Source organism: Centruroides sculpturatus, unplaced genomic scaffold (genome assembly GCF_000671375.1).
Source record: "Centruroides sculpturatus isolate CEXI.00-Female unplaced genomic scaffold, Cexi_2.0 scaffold95, whole genome shotgun sequence".
Lineage (NCBI taxonomy): Eukaryota > Metazoa > Arthropoda > Arachnida > Scorpiones > Buthidae > Centruroides > Centruroides sculpturatus.
In genome coordinates this window covers 552315-574742 of record NW_019384621.1, presented here as the reverse complement: position 1 = coordinate 574742, position 22428 = coordinate 552315, and the positions used below count along the sequence as shown (strand labels likewise).

The 22428-nt window shown below is 26.4% G+C and overlaps 1 protein-coding gene, 1 long non-coding RNA gene and 1 other non-coding gene across 3 annotated transcripts in view; 2 read left to right on the top strand and 1 right to left on the bottom strand.

Annotated features, from left to right (window-relative positions):
- LOC111625469 overlaps nucleotides 1-2443 on the top strand; it is a 31387-nt gene extending 28944 nt beyond the window's left edge. Inside the window, exon 3 of the long non-coding RNA XR_002756733.1 lies at nucleotides 2119-2443. This is a non-coding gene — a long non-coding RNA (uncharacterized LOC111625469). The remainder of the gene's footprint in view (nucleotides 1-2118) is intronic.
- Nucleotides 2444-4051: 1608 nt separating this feature from the next.
- LOC111625487 overlaps nucleotides 4052-22428 on the top strand; it is a 30236-nt gene continuing 11859 nt past the window's right edge. Inside the window, exon 1 of the mRNA XM_023368638.1 lies at nucleotides 4052-4122. The gene's annotated coding sequence lies outside the window, so the exon portion shown is untranslated. The remainder of the gene's footprint in view (nucleotides 4123-22428) is intronic.
- On the bottom strand, nucleotides 16098-16169 carry Trnap-ugg. The gene has a single exon. It is a non-coding gene; the product is annotated as a tRNA-Pro (tRNA).

Here is a 22428-nt window from a genome sequence, read left to right as displayed (position 1 = left end):
TTAAAATATACATAACCTATATATATATTTTAAAATAAATATTCTACTCTGATGTAAATAGAGTATATAAGCTTAATCATAATAAGGTTATATTTTTTAAAATATTCTTTTTATTGTGCGTTAAATTATTGAAAATATTTTAATAATTTTATCTGATTTAATAAGGATATATATGTAAATTTACTCGTGATTAAATAATAACACATTTTATTTGATGTTTTTATAGTGTTTATGTGGTGTGTGACGGTGAAAATTGTTTATTCGCATGCTATAAATTTTTTCGTTACATTTTTGACTGAATGATATTTTTATATTTGTAAGTATTAAAATATAAAAATAATTAAAAAATAAATAAAAATAATTTCTGATAGGCTTATTCTATGCTCTCGAGATGCAGTACTATTAAAAATACATTAGAAATTGTAAATGCTTATTTAAAGAACTATTGTGGCAATCTGTTTAACTTAATTACTGTGGATTTATAGACTTTAAATTGACAATCGAACTACTTTGTTATCTCATATAAACCCTGTATTTTGTGTCTTTTATTAAACTTTTTTGGACTACGAGTAATTCCAAACCATTTAACATATTGGAGATAGCCAATCTCTTCAAAAAAATTTCAATTGATAAACTAATTATTTAATAATGTTCTTGCATGAGTGACAAGAATGTTATAAAACTCTTTTGAGGTTGAAACTTATTAATTTTTACATTTTTATACTTATAAATGGAGTTTAAAAAAATTATAAAAATATTCAGTTTTGTGTTATTTATTTTTAAAAATTTAAATAAAAGATTTTATTTTTCTGATGGTCTTCAAATTTGAATTTCTTCACTTTAGAAGTATTTAAAAACAAAAATATCACAAAATCATAATAATAAGTTTCTCAAAATCATTTCTCTTTAAAAATATATATTTACTAAATTATTTTACACTTCAAAAATTGTTAATAGAATATATTTTGCAGTTAGAATAAACGCGTAATATATATATTTTTTTGACACAAAATTCATGTCACTTCCACTACTTTATTATTTTTTATCTGAAAAAATAGTATTTTCTAATACAATGTACAGTACAGTAAATATATAAAATAAAACGATTATGTGCAGCATTCAGTGAAGTTTTTAGCTTTTTGATAACATTCCACAGATAAATTACTGTTTAAACGATAGCATTTAAAACTAATACGTTATTTTGAGAGAGGAAATATTTCTATCTGTCACCAGCGATAAGAATGGAAAAACAATCTTTTACGTCAAATGTTTTTAGAAGCTTATTTAGAAAGTTGGAATTCTTCAAGTTATTTTGACAAATCACTAAGGGAACATGATGTTTCCTTAGTAAACGATCTTTTAAAACAAATATATCTGTTTTTAAAAATTTTAATTTGCGTAATTATACGTTCCTACTAAAAAACAAACACGAAAATGTATTTTATCTTATATTCTAGAAGATAATCCTTGTTTTCTCTAGTGCACTGCTGATTTCTAGAACATTTATTCAATTAATTATAATTTCTATTCCAAAAATTATTAATTTAAGTTTTAAATTGTCAGATTTTAAATTCCTTAGAACTGGGCTTAAGAATTATGCAAGACTGAAATATTTCTAAACTGACCTTGGTTTAAATGTATTGTTATTTAAAATCTCTACAGTTTTCTCTATTTACTTTGTTCATATATGAACAGTATACTGTATAACATTTTCAATGCTTGAATAGGAAAAATTCAAATAATTATTTCAATGAGAACTTAATCTTCATATATTGGTACTCGCATGTTAACTAGAGCAAGGCTTTATCTTAAATTTCAACATAGAGTGCATTTTTATTTGAAAAAATTTAACAAGAGAAACTTTATTCTTATATTCCATATTCCCACCCAATTTGGGTGGGAATATGGAGGAGTAGAGTTTCTCTTTTAGGACCATTCTTATATATTCTATTCTATAACATAACCAAATAATTATGCGTTTCAATCGTTAACAAAATGTTGGTTGTTACCGATTCGAAAGTGAAATTCCGCAAATTGTTAATATTAAGAACGAAACTATAAAAAAGAATTCATGAATCCAGGAAGTAATTTTATTTCTTTTGCCATTTCCAATTACAGATTAAATGATTACTTCGTGTTTTTGACTTTATTTACTGGTTGGAAACAGTAATTTTCTCTTTCGACCAACGACAATATATCAACAACTATTTAAATATCAGATAATACAGCTTCTCTTCCTCAGTTGCCGGATGCGAGGAACTTCACGTCAGTGAATTTGGTAGTTCGCGTATCCTGTATGGAACAATATAAACTGTCCGACAGTGACACTATTGTTATGAATTTCTGTGAAAGTATCTCTGGACATTTAGTGTAAATTGTTACAATTCGACAGTCGAAACATGACGGATCGAATGTTGCTGGATTTCTCTTAATATTACAAACTTAGGATCAAAATGGCAATGAATATACTCAAGGTTATACTTCTCTTAACGAGTAAGTTCATTAGCAAATTATATTATTTTTTAATATATAACGTTATTAATCAAGAACTTTTTTCTTTTTATAATACTTTCCTCCTTAATTTAATTCAAAGTAGTTTTTGAAAATATCTATGGTAAAGAATGCGATTCGAAATTGAACACGTGTATCCATATTGTTCAACCTTTCTTGCATTTACATCAATACATGTTTCCCGTCAACATTTCGGATATTCAAAACGTTTGCAAGTAAGAAAACAAATTATGTATATATCATAAATGTATTTTTAGATTAAAAATTTCGTTTTTAATCTCCATTAAATCATTATTTTTAGACGTTGGAGCGAATTAATGGAATGTGTTCGTATATTTATGAACGACTGTTCTACGGTTAATCAAAAGAATAAGTTTAATGATGCCGTTCGAATACCTGTTCACGTAGTTCATGCCATTTGCAGTTCAGAAAAATATCAAAAAGGTAATCTATTTTAAATGAACAAATCACGAATATATAATTTATAGAAAATGACAGAATTGTCCGAAAATATCCAGAAAATATTTATGATATATTATTATTATTATGACATCATCCGGGTGTTGCCAGTTTGTCATTGACCGATTATGGATAACGGAAAGAGGAATCACGTGATTAGATGATGACCAGTTAAATTCCAGATGATATTCAAAACGTGTCCTTGTCCTATTTGTGATGTCATTAATGCTAGTTTGTCATGAAATGCCTCATTTTTATAAAAAGTATTTTGACAGAAATAAAAAAGAAATTAATATGATTCATCTACACTTATCATAATAGAAAATGATAAGAATATTTTTCAATGTATAAAGCAAGGACACGAAGTTTTAATGTAAAATATTAAAAATAATTTGTGAGTTTGAAAATGGCANATTATAAAAGTACTTTATTTTATATTTAAATTATATAAATAATATAATTTAAATATAAATTAAAAGCTAATATAAATTCCGTAACGTATTTTAACTCGTATATAATACTAAAACAACATCAAACAACTAGAAAAATTATTGCTTAGTGCAATATGTAGTGTACAAAGCAAGTACAGTACATCACTACGATGCATTTATTACTATTAATTATATTTTTGCATTATTAGTATTATCATCAGACATTTATCATTATTTTTCTGTATATTAATATATATAGAAACATAACAGATTCTCCCATGTATATGCTTACAATATACAAAGCAATACGAGAGAAATCTTGCAAAAGTGTAGGTAATAGAAAAAAAAGTAAATAATAGAAAAAACTAGTTTGAAATTCGATAACTATCATCATATTCCAGATATTTTTGCATATTTAAGTAACAAATTATTATTTTTAATAGTAACATTTATATTTTATAAACCTAATACATTTATTTATTTTTAAATGCATGTTCATGGATTAAATATCATTTAAAATTTCATTAGAGTCATTTATTTATTAAAGAATAAGTTAACTTTTTCAACTTTTTCAAATAATCGCCGTGTTATGAAAATACATTGGTGCATATTTTAATAAATTATATTATTGATTTTTTTTTCCAGAAAATATAAACTTGTGATTGAAAATATAAAGGATTCGGATGTTATAACCTGTGTGAACCTAACAATCGAGACATCGGTTAGTCATTTACATTATGTAACAATTGTAATTTTATCTGCGGCCTTGACTGAGTTCTCTATTTGCTGATCGAGTATTTGGGTCTTGTGTTTTCCTGTTCTCACCGGACCAAGAAATCAAAATAAATGGAGTCATTTTACAAAATGTATTAAACAAAAGTAACTTTCTGACATAAAATGACCTCTATTTTTATATTGAAAAAAAAATTATTTGACATCCCCTAAAACACTGGTTTTTTTTTTGTAAAAATAAAGATTGTGTTTAAAAAATGAATGTAAAATTTCAACATTTAAAATGATTTCCTCCCATTTAAATGTTTAAACTTTGATAACGATCGTTTTAAAATGTTTAAGGGGGGATTCTACGAACCGAAAGCGGTAAATATGTTTACTAGAAAAATTATCGAAAATATTTATTTGAATTTTGATTCTAGAGTATAAATGACATTTAATGATACCATTTAATCGAGAGAAAAAAGTAAAGGAATATCATTTGTAATTATCGTGTAAAGTTGCTTCAAAATGGTCATTGCTTATTATTTTGTCCACAAACGCAAAGAAATGGCTTAACGCAAAACTAACCAAGGATTAAATGGAGAGAAAATAATACTGTTGTTTTTAAAACTGTTATTTGTGGCAACTTAATTATTACTTTTTTTTCTATTTTGCAATAATGGCAGTAGCGACAGCAGAGACGCTTGACAAACGATCCTTGATGGTCATTCTTATCCAATGGTTGCGCTAAGCTCTTATCCATCTCGACTCGTTCGACACATTTATAATTCCGGAAATTTTCTTTTATTATGATTTCTCTTTTTATAAATAGCACCAGATGGCTCTGCTTGTGTCATGCCCCACTTTCCTCCGATCCATCCATGCTCTTTCTTTGCCCACTTTATTATTCACAGAACGAAAAAGAGATCATTAATAAAACATGTGTTGCATTTGAGAAATAGAACAGAACTATTAAATAGAAACATTTGTCTCCAAATATAGTAACCGTATCTAAACATAAGCGGAAAAATTTAGGCTTTTGTATTAAAAATAACGCCAATTAATTAATTATAATCTTCGATAAATATTTAGTTTCCAAATGCGAATTAATGAGGGCAAACGTTTCAATTTTGATTGAAATGTCCAAATGTTGGCTTATAAACAATCGGTTAAACCGACAAAAAAAGGAAATCTTAAACTTCCTTGAGAAGGTGAATGTTTGTTTGTAGAATATAGACATTGCGTCATTATTCTTCATTGATTTAGAACATTTATCCGCTATTTGTATGCAAAATAAGTTTATAACGCCCTAATTCCGTTAGACGATTTTGATTCTTACAAGGGACGTCCCTTTTATTTAGGACAAAGACATGTAATATTCCGGAAGTCAGATCGAAGGATAGCCGACCTCATACCCTGTGAATTATTGAGTCGTCTACCCTTGATCTGATCTGATTATCGAATGGCTTGAATTAGTCATTCGATTGTGTTGTGTTACACCGGTCTTTGACTTCTGGTCCTTCGCCTAATTCACGGCTTCCCTTTAAGGTAACGAGTGATAGAATAAAGCAAAATACTTTTACGTTTATCATCTTATATGTTCCAAAACTTAAAATTAAAAAAAAAGATAAATATTTTCTTTCTTGTTATCTGATCCGCCTGTCTTTATACAGTACATGCGATCCGATCAACTCTTGCGTATCCAGCTGCAGAATGGAGTCCAGAACAATATACTTATTAAACATCTATAAATCTAATATAGAATGATGTACAGCAAACTTAATTCAATTTATCAGATTATTGGGATTCCAATTTGCGTCGTGTCGTTGATATATCTGTATTTTGTGTTCATTTTAATGCAGTTTTCATTGTAGGGCTCTCGCCAATTCTTATCTGACGAGCATTTTTCTTCAGTTTCTGGTTAAGGGCGTTTCTTATCTCCCTTTAAAAGCAATGCTTGAACTCTTCCTTTTTTCATTTCTACTTATTTCGACAACCCTTATTTTTTCATTTTATGGATATTTTCAAGCATGATATGTTTTGCCCGCAGAGTAACTTGAACTTTGATATCCTCTATTGCTCCCAAGAAAATGGCTCTCTTAAAATACATTTGAATTCCTCGAGTTTCGTTCGAATTTAATAAAGGAAAAAGATTTAATATGTAACAAATTTTTCTATAGTAACAGAATTTCTTTCCCTTTTCCCTCCTCCACTACAATTTTTGCTTTTATTTCTTATTAATAATTGAAATATACTGTTTCTACTTAACACATATTCTGTATATACTATAGTCACATACTGTATTTATCGATTCTCAATAAACAAATATAATATTTGATATATAATATAAGAAAAATGATCAATTATTATTTAGTTACAGCTCTATTTTTAATTAAAAATGTATTATTTTTCTTCTAATATTTTGAGAAATTGCATGTTGGTTATGTCAATTTTAGGATTATAAAACCTTTTAAAGATATATTTAATCTACAGAAAGTATATTTACTTATTATTGAAAATATTGTCTGGCACACATGATATCACTTGTAAATAGTGATATGATATGTGCCAGACTTTATTTAATCACCAAGTAATAGGTTTACATTTCCACATAGCACATGTCCTCCTACTTAGTTTTTCTCATAAACTTTCTTCAAATATGTCCTATCTACCTGCAAATTTTTATTCAAACTACAATAGTTGACAGTTTATTTCCTTATATGAATTTTAAACTAGAATAAAACCTATTATTTTGCATAAATGTTAAAGTTCAGAAGAGGTTGAACTCAGAAAGGTTGAAAATGTAAAGGAAAATATGAGATTGAATGTATTTCATAGCTCATATATTTGTTTAAGAACTCATTTATTTATTAAAAACAAGAAAATAACTTATAAAAACTTTTATAACATTACCAAAATATGTTACATTTTCACACTCCATTTCTTCATTTCTACTTGATGTAGCAGAATCACATTTATCACTTGCTGAACATTTCTCATCCCAGGTTTGATGATCTACCTCATCTGTATTTCCATTGTAAACTTTTTCATCTAAAAATGAATATATTATACTAAATTTTATGATTATTATTATTAAATTTATTTTATTTTAAAACATTAATATGCAAAGTTAAATCAAAAATAAAGCCTATTTGTTTTTATTAAATTAAAATATTTTCAATTGTACTGTACCCTCTTGATTCTCTAAACATTTATCACATTGGTTCATAACTATCCTAATGCTATCAATAAAGTTTTCAGTTATTTCATAAGCCACTTGCACACTATTTTTTAGCTTTATAATGTCTAACTTGCTAGCAAAAATTGTAGTAGTACATTATCATGATACAAAATGATAAAGTACTACTACAATCCCTGAACAAAAGTATGGAATATTTTGTAATTGTTGTGGGAAAATTATTTTTATCCTGAAATAATCAAATTCACAAAAATATTATTGAACTTTTAACAATGGGCAAATGTTGTAGACATACTAAAGGATTTATGCACCAAATGTTGTAAAGATATTGCTTAAATTACAGAATTACAGCATTTCAAAGAGTTGAACAAAAGAATGGAATACTTATGATTAATATTTTGTAGGGCTCTAATTACAGCCATAACTCTTTGTGGTATTATAGAAATAAAGTTTTTTACATAGTTCTGGATCAATCTCTGACCATGATTCTTTGACTGTCTTCTTTAATTCTTCTATGATTGTAGCTCTTTTTTTAGACACCATTTTCTTCAGAATATTTCAAACATTTTCAATAGGTGTTAATGAGACAAATATTAATGTATTGGATATGACAGTAGGGAGGAAGCTAGCAGAAAAAGGTTTCCATTAAAACTAAAGCTAAAACAAAGCTTTATAAGACAAAAGAAAAAAAACAAAAACAAGATGGTTTGAAATAGTCCAAAAGTCAAAGACTGGACTGTTAATGAGTGGCAATGACTTATATTCACAGGTGAATCAAAAATATGTATTGACTATGGTGATGAGGTAGTAGATCAGTACACAGAAGATCAGATAAAAAATTTCATTCCGATCATTTAAATTCATCAATAAAATTTCCTAAAAGTGTAATGTATAACCTGTAAAAGAGAACTGTAAACTGTTGATGAGAAGGCAATCCTTAATAGTACATTGAATGCTGATGGTTATTTGGAGTTATTAGAATCTTTGGTCATTAAAACATCCAAAGATCATTTTGGTGATGATTTCATCTAACAGAACAACAACACATCATGTCATAGAGCTAGACAAATTAAGCAATGGTTTTAAAAACATAATATATAGCATTTAGAATGACCTGCCAACAGTCCAGATATATCTCCAATTGAAAATGTTTGGAATATTCTGAAGAAAATGGTGTTTAAAAAAAGAGCTTCAACCATAGAAGAATTAATGAAGACAGTCAAAGAATCATAGTCAGAGGTTAATCCAGAACTATATAAAAAACTTATTTTTATAATACCACAAAGTAATTAGAGCAAAAAGTGGCCCTACAAAATATTAATCATCAGTATTCCATACAATTTGTTTGAAATTTGTAATTTCAGGAAGCCAACTTTTATTTATTTACAAGGATGGTGACAAGTTTTTTAAACTTTTCTAATTATACAAAAAGATCACACAAAAAATTATTGAATAAATTAAAATTATCATAATCTCATAAATTTGCTCCTTAGAATAATAATAATGCTAATTCTTAAACTAAATTACAAGCTTATCGATCACTAAGAAAATTTCCATTTGTTATACAACATTTAGTTAATATGGAGTACAGTAGTACATATATATGGCGTAATGATGCCTTTAAAACAATTTTTAAATAGTTTTTACAATAATTTGTAAAATATTTGTAAAAAAAAAAAGTCTATTTCACAAAGAAACAAAGTTACATAAAAAACAATCATATTATGCCTATGATCTTCATTTAGAGGTTATTTGAAATGTGATGCATAACTATTCTGTCAGACTTGCACTGTTTTTGAATAAATGTTTATCACACTTATCTAATTAATCATTTTGACATAAAAATTAATGAACATATAAATAATAATAAAAGAAAGCTTTTTCATTAAATTTTTTGTATTTATCTTAATAAATTAATCCCAGTGGAACATATTAATCTTGTATCTTAGAAAACTTTCTGTCTTTTATTTAAAATACATTGCATATTGTTTTAATAATTGTAAATTTACTTCATTGTAGAAAGGTAGGTGATGGTGTTAATTGTATAATTTACCTTATTCATTTGTANTAGTAGATGTTATCGAAGCGAGAATTGGCATTTAGAGGGCGTATAGAATCTATTAAATCTAATATAAGAGAGTTAATTATATTGAACTTGCTTATTTATTAAGTGCGTTAGATAATCTATTAATTAAAAATACATTTAGAGAAGTGTACGGTTTTTACTGGCTTATCGAACAAACGAATACGAATAGACCCTAGACCAGTGTTTCTTAACAGGGGGGCCGCGGCCCCCTGGGGGTCCGTAAGAAGTTTGCCGGGGGCCGCCAAATTATGCAAAATTTCCTTCAGAATATAATAAAAAGAAAATTGATGTATAACCGAATATCATATTGAAAAGTGAAATAAGAAAGATAAAGTTTTTGTATTTAGTTTTTTTTTTTTATTTATTTCTTATTTCTTCCTACTTACAACTTTGTTAGTACAGAAGAAATAAATGCAAATATGCTACTTACACCGCAGTATTTACTTCTTTTATTCCAAAGTAATTCTAAGAAACTATTAATGCTTGGAATTTTAAAAATAAAGCAATAATAAAAAATCAATTATAGATAATTTAACAAATATAAATTATTATTTTTAAAAATGGGGGTCACATAAAAATTATGAAATATTTGGTGGGCCGCGAGTATAAAAAGGTTAATAACCACTGGTTTATAATATATACAATACAGTATTATATATTTTTCTTATAAAGATATTTTACAAAAATTCTGATTTTATATTAAATAAAACTTCCAGTAACGAAACTATGTATTAAAAATTAAATATTATTGATATAATTTTTTAACTTAAAAAAGTTATTTAAAGATTATTATTTACTTAATGTATATATTGGTTGTACAAGAAAACAAATTTGTCTTTTACTTTTGACATTATAAAATCTAATACGGGAAAAAATATATTTATATAAAACTGAAGTAGAATAAACTTAATAAAATTTTAATTTAACGCGAATTCTTATAAAATATCCAATATTTTAATAGAAGAAAACTCTCTTTTGGGAAAGAAAAAATAATTATAATTAAAGACTCTTCTTTGTTTAAACGTCTTCACTATTTTACGAATCATTTATGAGAAGTAAGTATTGAAAAAGAATATAAACATAAGTGCTATTGTGGTTTAGATAATTAGATTAAACAATTACAAAAGGATATTTAATTCGTTTATTAGATATTTTGCAAAATATTATTGTAATAAGAGTCAGGAGTTCGCTTATTCTTTGTAATGTTAGAAACGAATTTGTCATGTAAGGTGCTGTTTAGAAGAGAAGACAAATAAATTTTGCAATCATGTTTTGAATAATATGCTGGATAAGAGAAATAACGTTCGCAAATAGCTGTCTTTTCTGAAATGTCTAGACGACTTTTTTAACCTTTTATGGAAAACGAGATGAACAGACTATCTGTATTTTTATTCGTTTTTTATGTGAAACTATATAACCCTTTCTTCTTCTTTTTTAATATAAAAATATTAAATTCTTCAAATTTTATATTTTGAATTGTTTCACACAACGTTAAGTTCGTGATATAAATATATAATTTTCCTTGTTTCGACTCTATAGAATGTTAAGTAGTTGTCAAAATACGACCTCCATTTTTCATACTGTATGCAAATGAATTATTTAAATGTAAACAACTGTTTGCTTAATAATCAAATAAAAATAATTTAGGCGTCGGTTATAATTAATTGCTGTATTTAAACAAGTTGGAACATTTCACCACCAGATAACGCCATACAAGTACATTGAAAAAATTGAGAAAGGGGATAATTTATTATTTTGATCAAGAGCGAGCCAGGTTGACTATGCAATACTAAAAATTGTGACGTCATAAAACCTGATTTATCTTCTTCCAAGGAAGGAAATTTCAATTTAGAATAGAATTACGATAAATCGAAAATAAACTACTAAAACCAAAGCTTACTTCATAAAACTGGGATTTATTTACACAATATTTGTAACATTGGATTCTGTAATTTAATTGCAATAGCTTATTTATACTTAGAAACCATTTTTATTAAATTGCTGTTATTAAAAATTGCCAGGAAATATCCTGGATAATATAGTATCAACACGGAAAATTCGTAAAGATTATCTTTCTACGATCTGTAATAATATAAATAATAGGCTATAAATTACGATAATCTAAAATTTTTGTGGGCTAGAAATTTCCTTTCTTGTGTTCAATGGTTAATTATATTTTATAGATGTTTATACTTCAAAGAATTAAAAATTCCGAGTAACCTTCTAATTGATGTCATTTGTTAAGTGGCAAAACAACTTTAGAATTCTTAAATTCAAAAACCACATTGCCTGTTGCTTCGCCCAATTAGTGAATGAGGAAAAATGATTTAATTGATGTAAATGACGTCAAATGCATTATATTCTTTAATGCGATAAAATATTATTATTTATTTTATGTCTTTTTTAAGCGACAAGTAAAAATTGTGGATAGACATTTCAAGGACGTCATCAATATATGACCCTATCTTATGACGTTAGTTAGTATCCTGTTAAAGTTTGATCTATTCGTTGTAATGAATTCAAATGATGGAAAATCCGTTATTGCAACACCAGGTATTAATACTTTGTTTGATCATCCCGTTGCTAAATAGCATTTGTTTGAACAGTTTTAGATAAGAAATTATTGGAATTTCGTAAAAAAAAAGGAATGCAAATATGGACTAAATTTTAAATAAAACTCGTTTTTTATTTTTATTTTTTCCTCCTTCTTAAATCTTTTTAGACTGTCGCCTGTTGTAACGAGAAACGAATACGAATTGGCGCCGAACCGAACTGTTGTCAAGGTCGATACTTGTGGAAGATCGTGTTGTTTGATCATCTGATGTCTGTAGAATTTGCGTCATAATCAGTGATACTAGCGGAAAAACGTTACGAAAGTAATATCTAAAATGATTATCGTAACGTCATTTAAAATTAAATCTAGATACAGTTGATTCTAATTATACGGCAATCTCATTTACGGCAATATGTCGTATGTACTATTAGAACTCCTTCAAATATAATTGCATTATTATTCATGAGATCTATAGAGATAATCCTAATTAGTTGTGATTCATGCGTTTAATCGATTAATATTAAATGAGAAATTACTTCTGTAAGATGCGAAGTTTATTTAGTCAATTTAGGGGACGTTTCTGGTATAATTTATATGTTAAAAAGGAAAGAAAGAAAGCAACTTAAATAGGTTAACTAATTCTCGAGAGTTCGTTAACTCGGTTGGTAATTTCAAGAATTGTAAATTAGTTAAAATAGTTTTAGTTATGATTTTGAATATTTTGAAATCAAGTAACCGAAACATTATTTTAAAAAACCTGTAAAATCAGCGAACTAAGACCTTGGAAAGAAGTATTTAAGTTTGATTATATCTGAATTAATTAATTTAAAAAGTTTGTTAATTCAATTAATTTGCAAAAAAAATATCTCCCTTTAATTAATATTTTAAAATAAATATATTCAAATCACGTTATAATATTTTAAAATAAAATAATCACGACAAAAATATATTTAAAAGTCTTTAAAGTAAAATGTCCTCTAAAAAAAGAATGCTTGATAAATGTATCTGTTTTTGTAAACTTATTAAAGAGAAGATGCCAACATAAATCGAATTCTTAAACATTTTAAATATTTTATAACACGACAAAATATGCTAGATGCATATTAATTAAATTTAGTATGGTAAATTTATCAAATTTAAAATAATATAAAAGGAGCATGAGGAGATATAATAATACGTCAGTTTTGCAATGTTTATATAACTTATTTATATAGACTATATTATAAAAAGCTATCTTCACTTATCTATTTAAGTGATCTGAATTTTTTTATAGATTTTTATCGTGGAGGACTAAATCGGGGAGGGGAGGGAGAGGAGAGACAGAACGCAAAAACTTTTTTATCTTTTAGTTCGAGGGGCAGATGGCCTAGTTCTTGTCGGGTCAATGACGTCACCAGGTGGACCACAGCTGTTTCGTGCCACGTGGCCACCTGGCGCCCGTCTCCGCCCCACACCTGTCCACTCACACCTGCCTGTTGTCTGCAGAGGCCGCTGTGGGCATCTGCCCAGGCACACTCTCTATGTAATGTGATTTTGATCTATTTTATTATAGATCCACAAAAAATGTTTCTAAACTTATTACTTATTATCTAATACTATAAATAATTACTTTAACAAAACAGAAAAATGTAAAAACAAGGAAAAAATTTGATCAGATACTAAGTTGTTATCAAAAATTAAATGCATAATGATGCAGTAATAGTTCTAAATTGCAATAGTTATGAAAATGACAAAATATAATTTTTTTTTTAAATTTCGCTTCATTAATCACTTATAGCACGAAATAATGCATTCCAATATTCAGAAATATATTTTTAAATTGTAAAAAAAAATTAATTAATAATAAAAATACTATTGAAATTTAAATCGCTAAAGCGTAAAAAAAAGAAAAGAAAATTGACAAATTGTAAATTTGTAATACCGTATTTTCCTTTTTTTTAGTGTTTTTAAATTTTAATCTACGAGAGTTAAATTTATCCGGAAGAATTATCTTGTTTTTCTTTTCTTTTTCTTGTATGAATGTAAAAATATCGAACAAAACATTGACAAAAACAAGGTCGTTCAGGACCTATCGAAAATTTTCCCTCTATAATATTGAAGAAACACGTGTTTGACCGCTTGTCACATGGCTTGTATTATATCTTTTTCCCCGTCCTCATTGACAAAATATAGCAACATGGCATCCGGTAAAAGGGTGCCGACCGGACTTTTAATACATCATGCGTAGTGTTTTTTTTTTTTTTTTTTTTTATTCGATAGTTACATACCATCAGAAAACTTGTTTTTAACGTCTCGCTTGTTCCAATAGATCACACCGGTGTATAAAATAAACCATTTAATTATATTTGGTACGCATTGTAAGAGATTTCGTACCACGAAATAATATTGAATGCTTTTCCTTAGGCAATTCCGGTTAAACGATTTTTTTAGATAAAAGCGCCATCTGCCGAGAAAGTCACTAAACAAATATTTAGTGTAAAATATTACGAATCAGCTTTTTTCTCTTATAAATAAATATGTACATATTTAATATCTTGTTTAAAAATAATGTTTTAAAGAGAAACTAAACAGTTTACAATCGTAAATAAAATAAATGGATTAATTATTTTATATAACACACAATTCCGTATGTAAATATTTTTCAGGAAAAAAATAAATATTTAAATTGATTTATACTAATTTATTTATAAATATATATACAGGGCTTTAAATAACATATATAATTTCTTTAATACGAAAAAGATTCAATATTATCTAAAAGATAAATACAATATTACGTTATTGATAACTGTTTATACATTGTTAAATCATTTTATTATTTTAAAACTAGTTTATGGGAATTATATAACAATAAACAAGTATTAACTATTTGTTTTTTATTTAATAAAACAATTTTGTTGTTTCCGTTACCTTTAAAAACGTATAAAAATAATTTATTATGCGGAATAATAATATAAAGGACAGTATTTTGCTTTGTATAAACCGAGTGTTTACAAACATACAGCTTCATACAAACCTGACCTTATTTTCTGTCATTTACCTGACAACAAATTTATTTCCGTCAAGAACTTCGGTTTATGGTTTCCATTAACCTCATTCTGACCTCTTCCCCGCTCATTCGGCTAAATTTGATTATTTTCCAATGCCCTTTTACGTATATACAATTTATATTATTGAAAAATCTTTATAGCAGTTGAAAAGATATTTACAATTGTTTATAAGCAAGAATACACAAAGAATTATTTTGTTTTTCTGTTTTTTTTTTTACTGTTACTTATCTAAATATATTATAATAAAGCCCGAGGTAACAAATCCTATCTCGATCATTTTCCTAAGTGGAGGTTGTTCGTTCAAAAAGGCAAACGTCGACCCCAAATCCGGCGTCACAAAACTGTATCGGTACTGCAACGTCACCGGTTACGTATCTGTGACGTATGACGACACAATTTTATGTCTACACGACATTATGTTAACTGTTTTTGTACTTTGTGCCAGAGAAACAAATGGTTACATTGTGTTATAGATATAAAGAAAAACAAAGAAATGTTTATGTTCCGTTTGACGTCATCACCGTCACTGTCAAGTTCAGACTATGATTTTTATTGTGTAGGTGGAGACGATTTGTTGAAAACACGTGGAGTCTTCCATGAAAAAGATCTTCACGTGTTTCCCGCTTATAAAAATAAAACGTGGGATGTTTAAATACCAGTAGTTAGCATTTTATTTAATTTATTTTCAGAAAAGGAAAATGAAAAATACTTATTATAAAAGTGTTCTATATATATACATATATATATATATAGGGAATGTTTGCCGTATGTATTGATGTTTGTGTGTGTGTNAGCATAGTCCGCCATACTGTTTAAGCATCCGGCCGCTAGTTTACCAATTATTGACTTTGAAGGGAATCGCACTGCCCATTAAACTTTATTATCGGTCAATTTTAAATTGTTTGAGTGTGCGTACTCGTATGTGTCTTCATTTAATTTAGACTGATCAAAAAGTTAGTAATGTGCGCGAGCCGTAATGCTTTCTAATACGATTAAATCCTGTTAAAATGTTACAGAAGGATGTTCTTTCGAAAATACTGTTTATATAGAAAAGACAAATCGAGTAAAAAAAATGAAAAAGAGAATAGAATTTGGGCCCGTCCGGGATTTGAACCCGGGACCTCTCGCACCCAAAGCGAGAATCATACCCCTAGACCAACGGGCCACTGCACAAAGCATTCTATAATATCATATTTAAAACTAACATAATTTTTAATAATTAATGTGGTAATTAATATTTAATGATAATTTATTGATCAATGATTAATTTTGTATAAATTTAATAATATATGAAATTCCATAAATAATATCTACATATTTTTATGTTAACAGATGTCGCCACCTTCTAGTAGCCAGTGTAATTGTATATAATCTTCCTGTATGCAAATAATTATTTAAATCCTCTGTTTATTTGCTTTATAATATTAATAATTAAAATACGTGACGATTTTTTTAAAAAATAAAATTAATTAATTAAATTTTGAATTTCTGCACGTAAGAATTTCAGTAAATATTTACACATTTTCCAGTTGAAATGCGATTTATTTTGCAGCTAGATGTAGAACATAATTAACCTTTTATATCTTTTATAAATGTTAAAGTTGCAGCGAAAATAATTTCCATGTTTGATGAAAGGTAATGATAATGTATAATTAAAATGTGAATACAAAGACATTCATTTAAATTAAAATAGGGCAAGAAAATTAATTTTTTTTTCTAAATTTTGTCATTTCTTTTATTAGAATTTAAAAAATATATATTTTTATTCTTGAATTATAATTCAATATTATATTATTATATCTTATTACTTTTGTATTCATATTTTAATTATATATCTTCATCATAATACAAGTCATCAGACATTAATGGGCATTGAGTTCAAGGTTATTGATGATGAGGACGATGACGACATTGCTGATGATCATTTTTGATCAAGCGTGGAAATTACAAACATGTTATAAAACTATAAAATTATGATCATTATATGTTAGTAAAATTATAAAATAATATTATTAAGTTATATGTGCAGGGTGGATCTAGGGTGGAAAGAAGGAAATTTTCAATGAGTTTTCGCCCCCCCCCCGACTCACACATAACATACACACACACTTATACTATATATATATATATACAGTATAAGTGTATTTTATTAAAAACTTTCATAAATTTTTGAATTTGCTTATGCATATTGAAAGTCATATTAATATAAGATGTGTGTATGTATATATATATACAGTACATACATCTTATATTAATATGTATATATATACATACACACATCTTATAGTGTGCGTGTGTAAAATTATGCATCTAAATACATAAACATTGTTTTTAAATAAATTTTAAAAAATTATTATATTTTTATTATTACAATATAAATGAAATACACTATTTTAAATTGAAATTTTATATGAAAATGAGTAAGAAACAAATTTATTAGAAAGTAAATAAACAAGTCTTGTGGAAAGATTTTAGAATTTGATAACTTTATGCTCGCGAGAGTAAATATAGAAAAATATTTAATTCTTATTAATTTTTATACATTTTAAAATTCTTTGTTAAGCTCGATTAATAAAGCAAATTTTCATGTTGTAGGTATAATTATTTAAATAAAATGATAAGATTTTGAATAATTAAAATAATAGAAACAAATCATTTTTGTTGGACAAAACTAGTATTTCCAGTATACACAAGTTGTAATTATATTAAGATATGTAATAAAGGTTATGGAATGTTTAATGTCATCTTTGAGGAAATTCATAACATAATTTCATTTTTTAAATTGAAAATGTCTTTATTGAAAACTTTCATAAATTTTTAAATTTGCTTATGCATATTGAAAGTTATATTAATATAACTGACTTTCCTCATAATATATATAGACTATATATACATTTATAGTTTTAACTTTATATATTTATATTAGATCATTAACTTATAATATACTAAAGCAATAAATTACAATTTAATAACAATATATATATTTATTTATATATATTAATTTATATTCTATTTATATCTTATTATATGTCACAGGTTTCACTGGATTTTATTAAGCTTAAAGTAAATAAATTTCTATTTTATTATACATAATCGATTCTAAAACTGTAGCCTATTTTAGTTTTTTTATACGTGGAAATATTCACTATATTTTCAATTTTTCTTTAATATATTAGGAAAGAACAACTAAAATATTTTAACACAACACAAGTTGTATTTTAAGCATAAAACGTCACTTATAGTTGTCTTAAAGGTTTACTAAGAGACTATGTATACAATATTAAGTGGTATATTCCCCTATTTTTACATCTTATTCAGCATTGGAAATATTCCAGGAAAATGTCCCACATTCTAACTTGATAATTTTTTTCTTTTAAACATTTAGTAGTTTTGTTTTAAATAAATATTTTAAAAATCTATATTTTCTTTCCATGAATATTTTTTATTATAATTATACGAATATAAAATTCAGTTTATTAATGTATCTAAGTCATAAAAAAAAACTTAAAGAATTAACGTAAAATTAAATTTGTAATGTTACATGAATGATAGTGACATAATTTGGGTCTTTCACAAGAGAGTGGCGTCATTAATATGGCTTAAAAAAATATGGCCGGAGCTACTCAGATCAATTTCAACTATTGAAATATTAAATTACTACTGGTTGACGGTGTAGCCGAATTACATGGTCATTCGCCATTGATGTCGTTAATAGAAGTACAGGCGAGGCATTCTCATTTGATCTTAACTGTGAAGTCTTATTTCAGAATGTTTTTCATGTAGACACTAAGCACATAAGAAAGGATAATGCTAACACAAGCTTTTCTATCGCTAAAAATATCTCTATAAATCGAAATTTTTCGAATATTTTCAATATTCTTCGACAAATTTTGTAAAATAAATACTACTAAGCTTCTCCATTCACTTTTAATTCACAAGTGTCATCTTATGAAATATAAATGAAATATATCCAGAGGTTGAAACATTAATAGTCGTTAAATATATTAACTTAAAACCTAGTTTAAAATAAGAAAATATATTTAATTAAATTATTTATTATCCTTATTTTAAAGACCAATCTTTAGATTATTAAAAGATCCATGGATCAAGTTTATTTCTGTATACAACTTCGATTTAGCGTTAGTATTTCTTTGCCTCTGAAAGTAGCGTTAAATCCAATGTGATGCTAACAATAAGGTTTTATATAGTCCTACGGTAATGAGGTCTACACACAAGTTGAGTTTGAGTGTAAAATCTACGTGATTTGGTGATAATATGGTTAGTAATGCAAAATCATACATTTAATAATTCACAGATATCGAATGGCTGTCTGTTTAATATTTACTAAAAATATCTATTCACGTGTATTCATTGGCTTTACGAGGGTGACGTTATTCAGGACGGCGGTCTATCGAAGTTAACTAAATTATTATGAACTCAATGTTATAAGCAAGTATATTTATTTATTTAAGCATACTGGTACAACCATAATGCAGGGAAAAATCATACAAAATCATACAATATGTCCGTTAAAACAAAACATAAAATATAAGCAAGTATAACTTAATGTCCTTAAAATAATAATTAATCGCTTTTTAATAAATATCTTATCGATACATCTTCGATTGTAAGATATACTGTGAGAGATCAATAGCACTTGGTGCACTTTTTTCAGTTATTTACCATTGAAAAACAACAGAACTCTCATTTAAAAGGAAACCCCAGTTTAATTTGAGACATCTTTAAAATCGTCTTTCCTTTATTAAAATTGATTCTAAAAAGGAATAATTGTTATGCCTCCTACGACATAGGCTTTGCTGCTTGTTTAATATTTCTTGTACACTGACACTGATTAATACTGAATAAACTGGTTTATGTTAAACTGGTTTAATTACTACAAATATAGAATATTTAGTAGAAAGTTAAACTACCATTGAAATTTTGTTAATGTGATTTAATTTATTCACCTTCATTTTTATATGGCAGATGCTACAATTTTAACTTAGAAGTTATTGTATTTTTATTAAATTATTCAATAAACGAAGACACTTTTCGTTATCAGTTTAGATAATTTAACGCGGTTACTGTTTTATTTAAAGTTAATGCATATCGTTTGTTGCATGCACAAACTAAATTTAGAAACAAGATTTTCTTAATCTGATTTTTAAATCGGAATTAGTTCTATATTTAAATTAATGGAATAATTATTTAATCTAGAATAAAATACCAGCACAGAAAAATTATAAAATGTCTACTATACACTCTTTAGCGTACATATTTTATGCATTTACATATATATTATTACAACTTTTTAATGTAAAATTAAATTTTATCGTCTTAATTTTCTTTCTAATATTAAATAAACACAATAAAAACTGTTTTAAATAATAATTACTTAATGTAAATATTAAAAATGTTATAAATATAGCAATATTTCACATTTGTATTCATTTGTTTTGTTGATAATTCATAATAAGGACAGCTTAAAATAGTGAATAAAGGGGCATTTTGGTGATGCTCAAAAATAGAATCGCATTTATCTAAAATGGTAGTCATACTGTCGAGTTACTTAACTGATGAAGAAAGACTAGCTAGAAAATTAATTATCTAAATGATGAATTTTGTCTCTCTGTACAAGATCCTATAAATAAATACTACTGTTTGTTCGTAATTAATCTACTGTAAACTTAAAATAGATAAGCATTACAATTGATTTAGGCTAAAAAAGAAAAAAAAATTAGAATACATTTTAAAAAAAAATTAAAATATCAATATTTAAGTTAATACTTGGAAAAATTATAATATAAATAAGCGAAAAAGTAGACACATTTATAGACATAATAAGAATTCAAGGGGACAAGAAAAAAAATGAAAAAGTAACAAAGTAACTCAAATGGAAAAGTGTCATAAATCAACTTCGTCCCAAATCGGAGGGTGAAGAGAGTGTTTTTTTCTCTCTTTTTCCACTTAAGTAAAGTGGATAATTATAAAATGAAACTAGAATGTGAACTTAAAACAAATTACAATTTAAGGATGATTGAATGTATTTTAATATAATCGTGCTTAAAACAGAATTAAATACAAAATAATTTAATAGTTCTGGGTTTTAACAGTTTAAGAAACATATTGGACATAAAAAAGTTACATTGTAAATTCGATACTATACTTAGTTTTATTTTTGCGATTAAATATTTATTTTAGTTTTGATTTAATTTGTTTCGTTTATTATTTAGAATTGTGGGTTTTACTCATTCGCGGAGAAATAATTTTTTTTTTTTGTTAAACATATATATCATTATAACTAATTTATTATGTAAACAATGTCTTTATCTAATAGTTAATAAATTGTTAAAAATTTAGGAATAACGATGGAAATGATGGCTTTTTTATTAATTGTTCTTCGAGAACGTTAGAGTTAAACACATTGTTTTTCGTCTTCAGGTTGTACATTTTCAGAATGAGGACCGCATTGAGTAGTATCAATATCTTCTACATAGCTAAAAGCAGTTAGCATGAATGTCTTGTACAAATAACATTGTTGTTGATTGCAGCACCAAAAGTGCCATAGTGGTGAGCTTTGGTACTACTAATTTTTTGCAGAAATATCTTTTGAGTTCCTGAAATGCCATCTGACAGATTCGATTGCATTTAGACTGCTAACTATCTCTCTAGACAAATTTAAATAGGAATATATTAATTACCATCACCTGATATATTAATATTAAAATAAAAATTAATTTATCAGNGGTCTAAATTTAAATAATATTTAAAAATCATTGTAGAATATTTAAATTTATTTTTTTAAAATGTAATATATTACAAAATACCTTTCCTCCTGTTGCTTTAGGTAAACCCCTAGAACATGCTAAACTACAGTAACGTTTTGTCTTTGAGTAGAAAGCATGTTTCACACCAATATTTCCACATCGTTCACACACTGCTATAAATACAAATCATTTTATTATTTTAAAAAATCAACAACATTTTACAATTAATTAAATGTTTTAGTTTTTAGTAGAAAGCATGTTTCACACCAATATTTCCACATCGTTCACACACTGCTATAAATATAAATCATTTTATTATTTTAAAACTAGTTTATGGGAATTATATAACAATAAACAAGTATTAACTATTTGTTTTTTATTTAATAAAACAATTTTGTTGTTTCCGTTACCTTTAAAAACGTATAAAAATAATTTATTATGCGGAATATTAATATAAAGGACAGTATTTTGCTTTGTATAAACCGAGTGTTTACAAACATACAGCTTCATACAAACCTGACCTTATTTTCTGTCATTTACCTGACAACAAATTTATTTCCGTCAAGAACTTCGGTTTATGGTTTCCATTAACCTCATTCTGACCTCTTCCCCGCTCATTCGGCTAAATTTGATTATTTTCCAATGCCCTTTTACGTA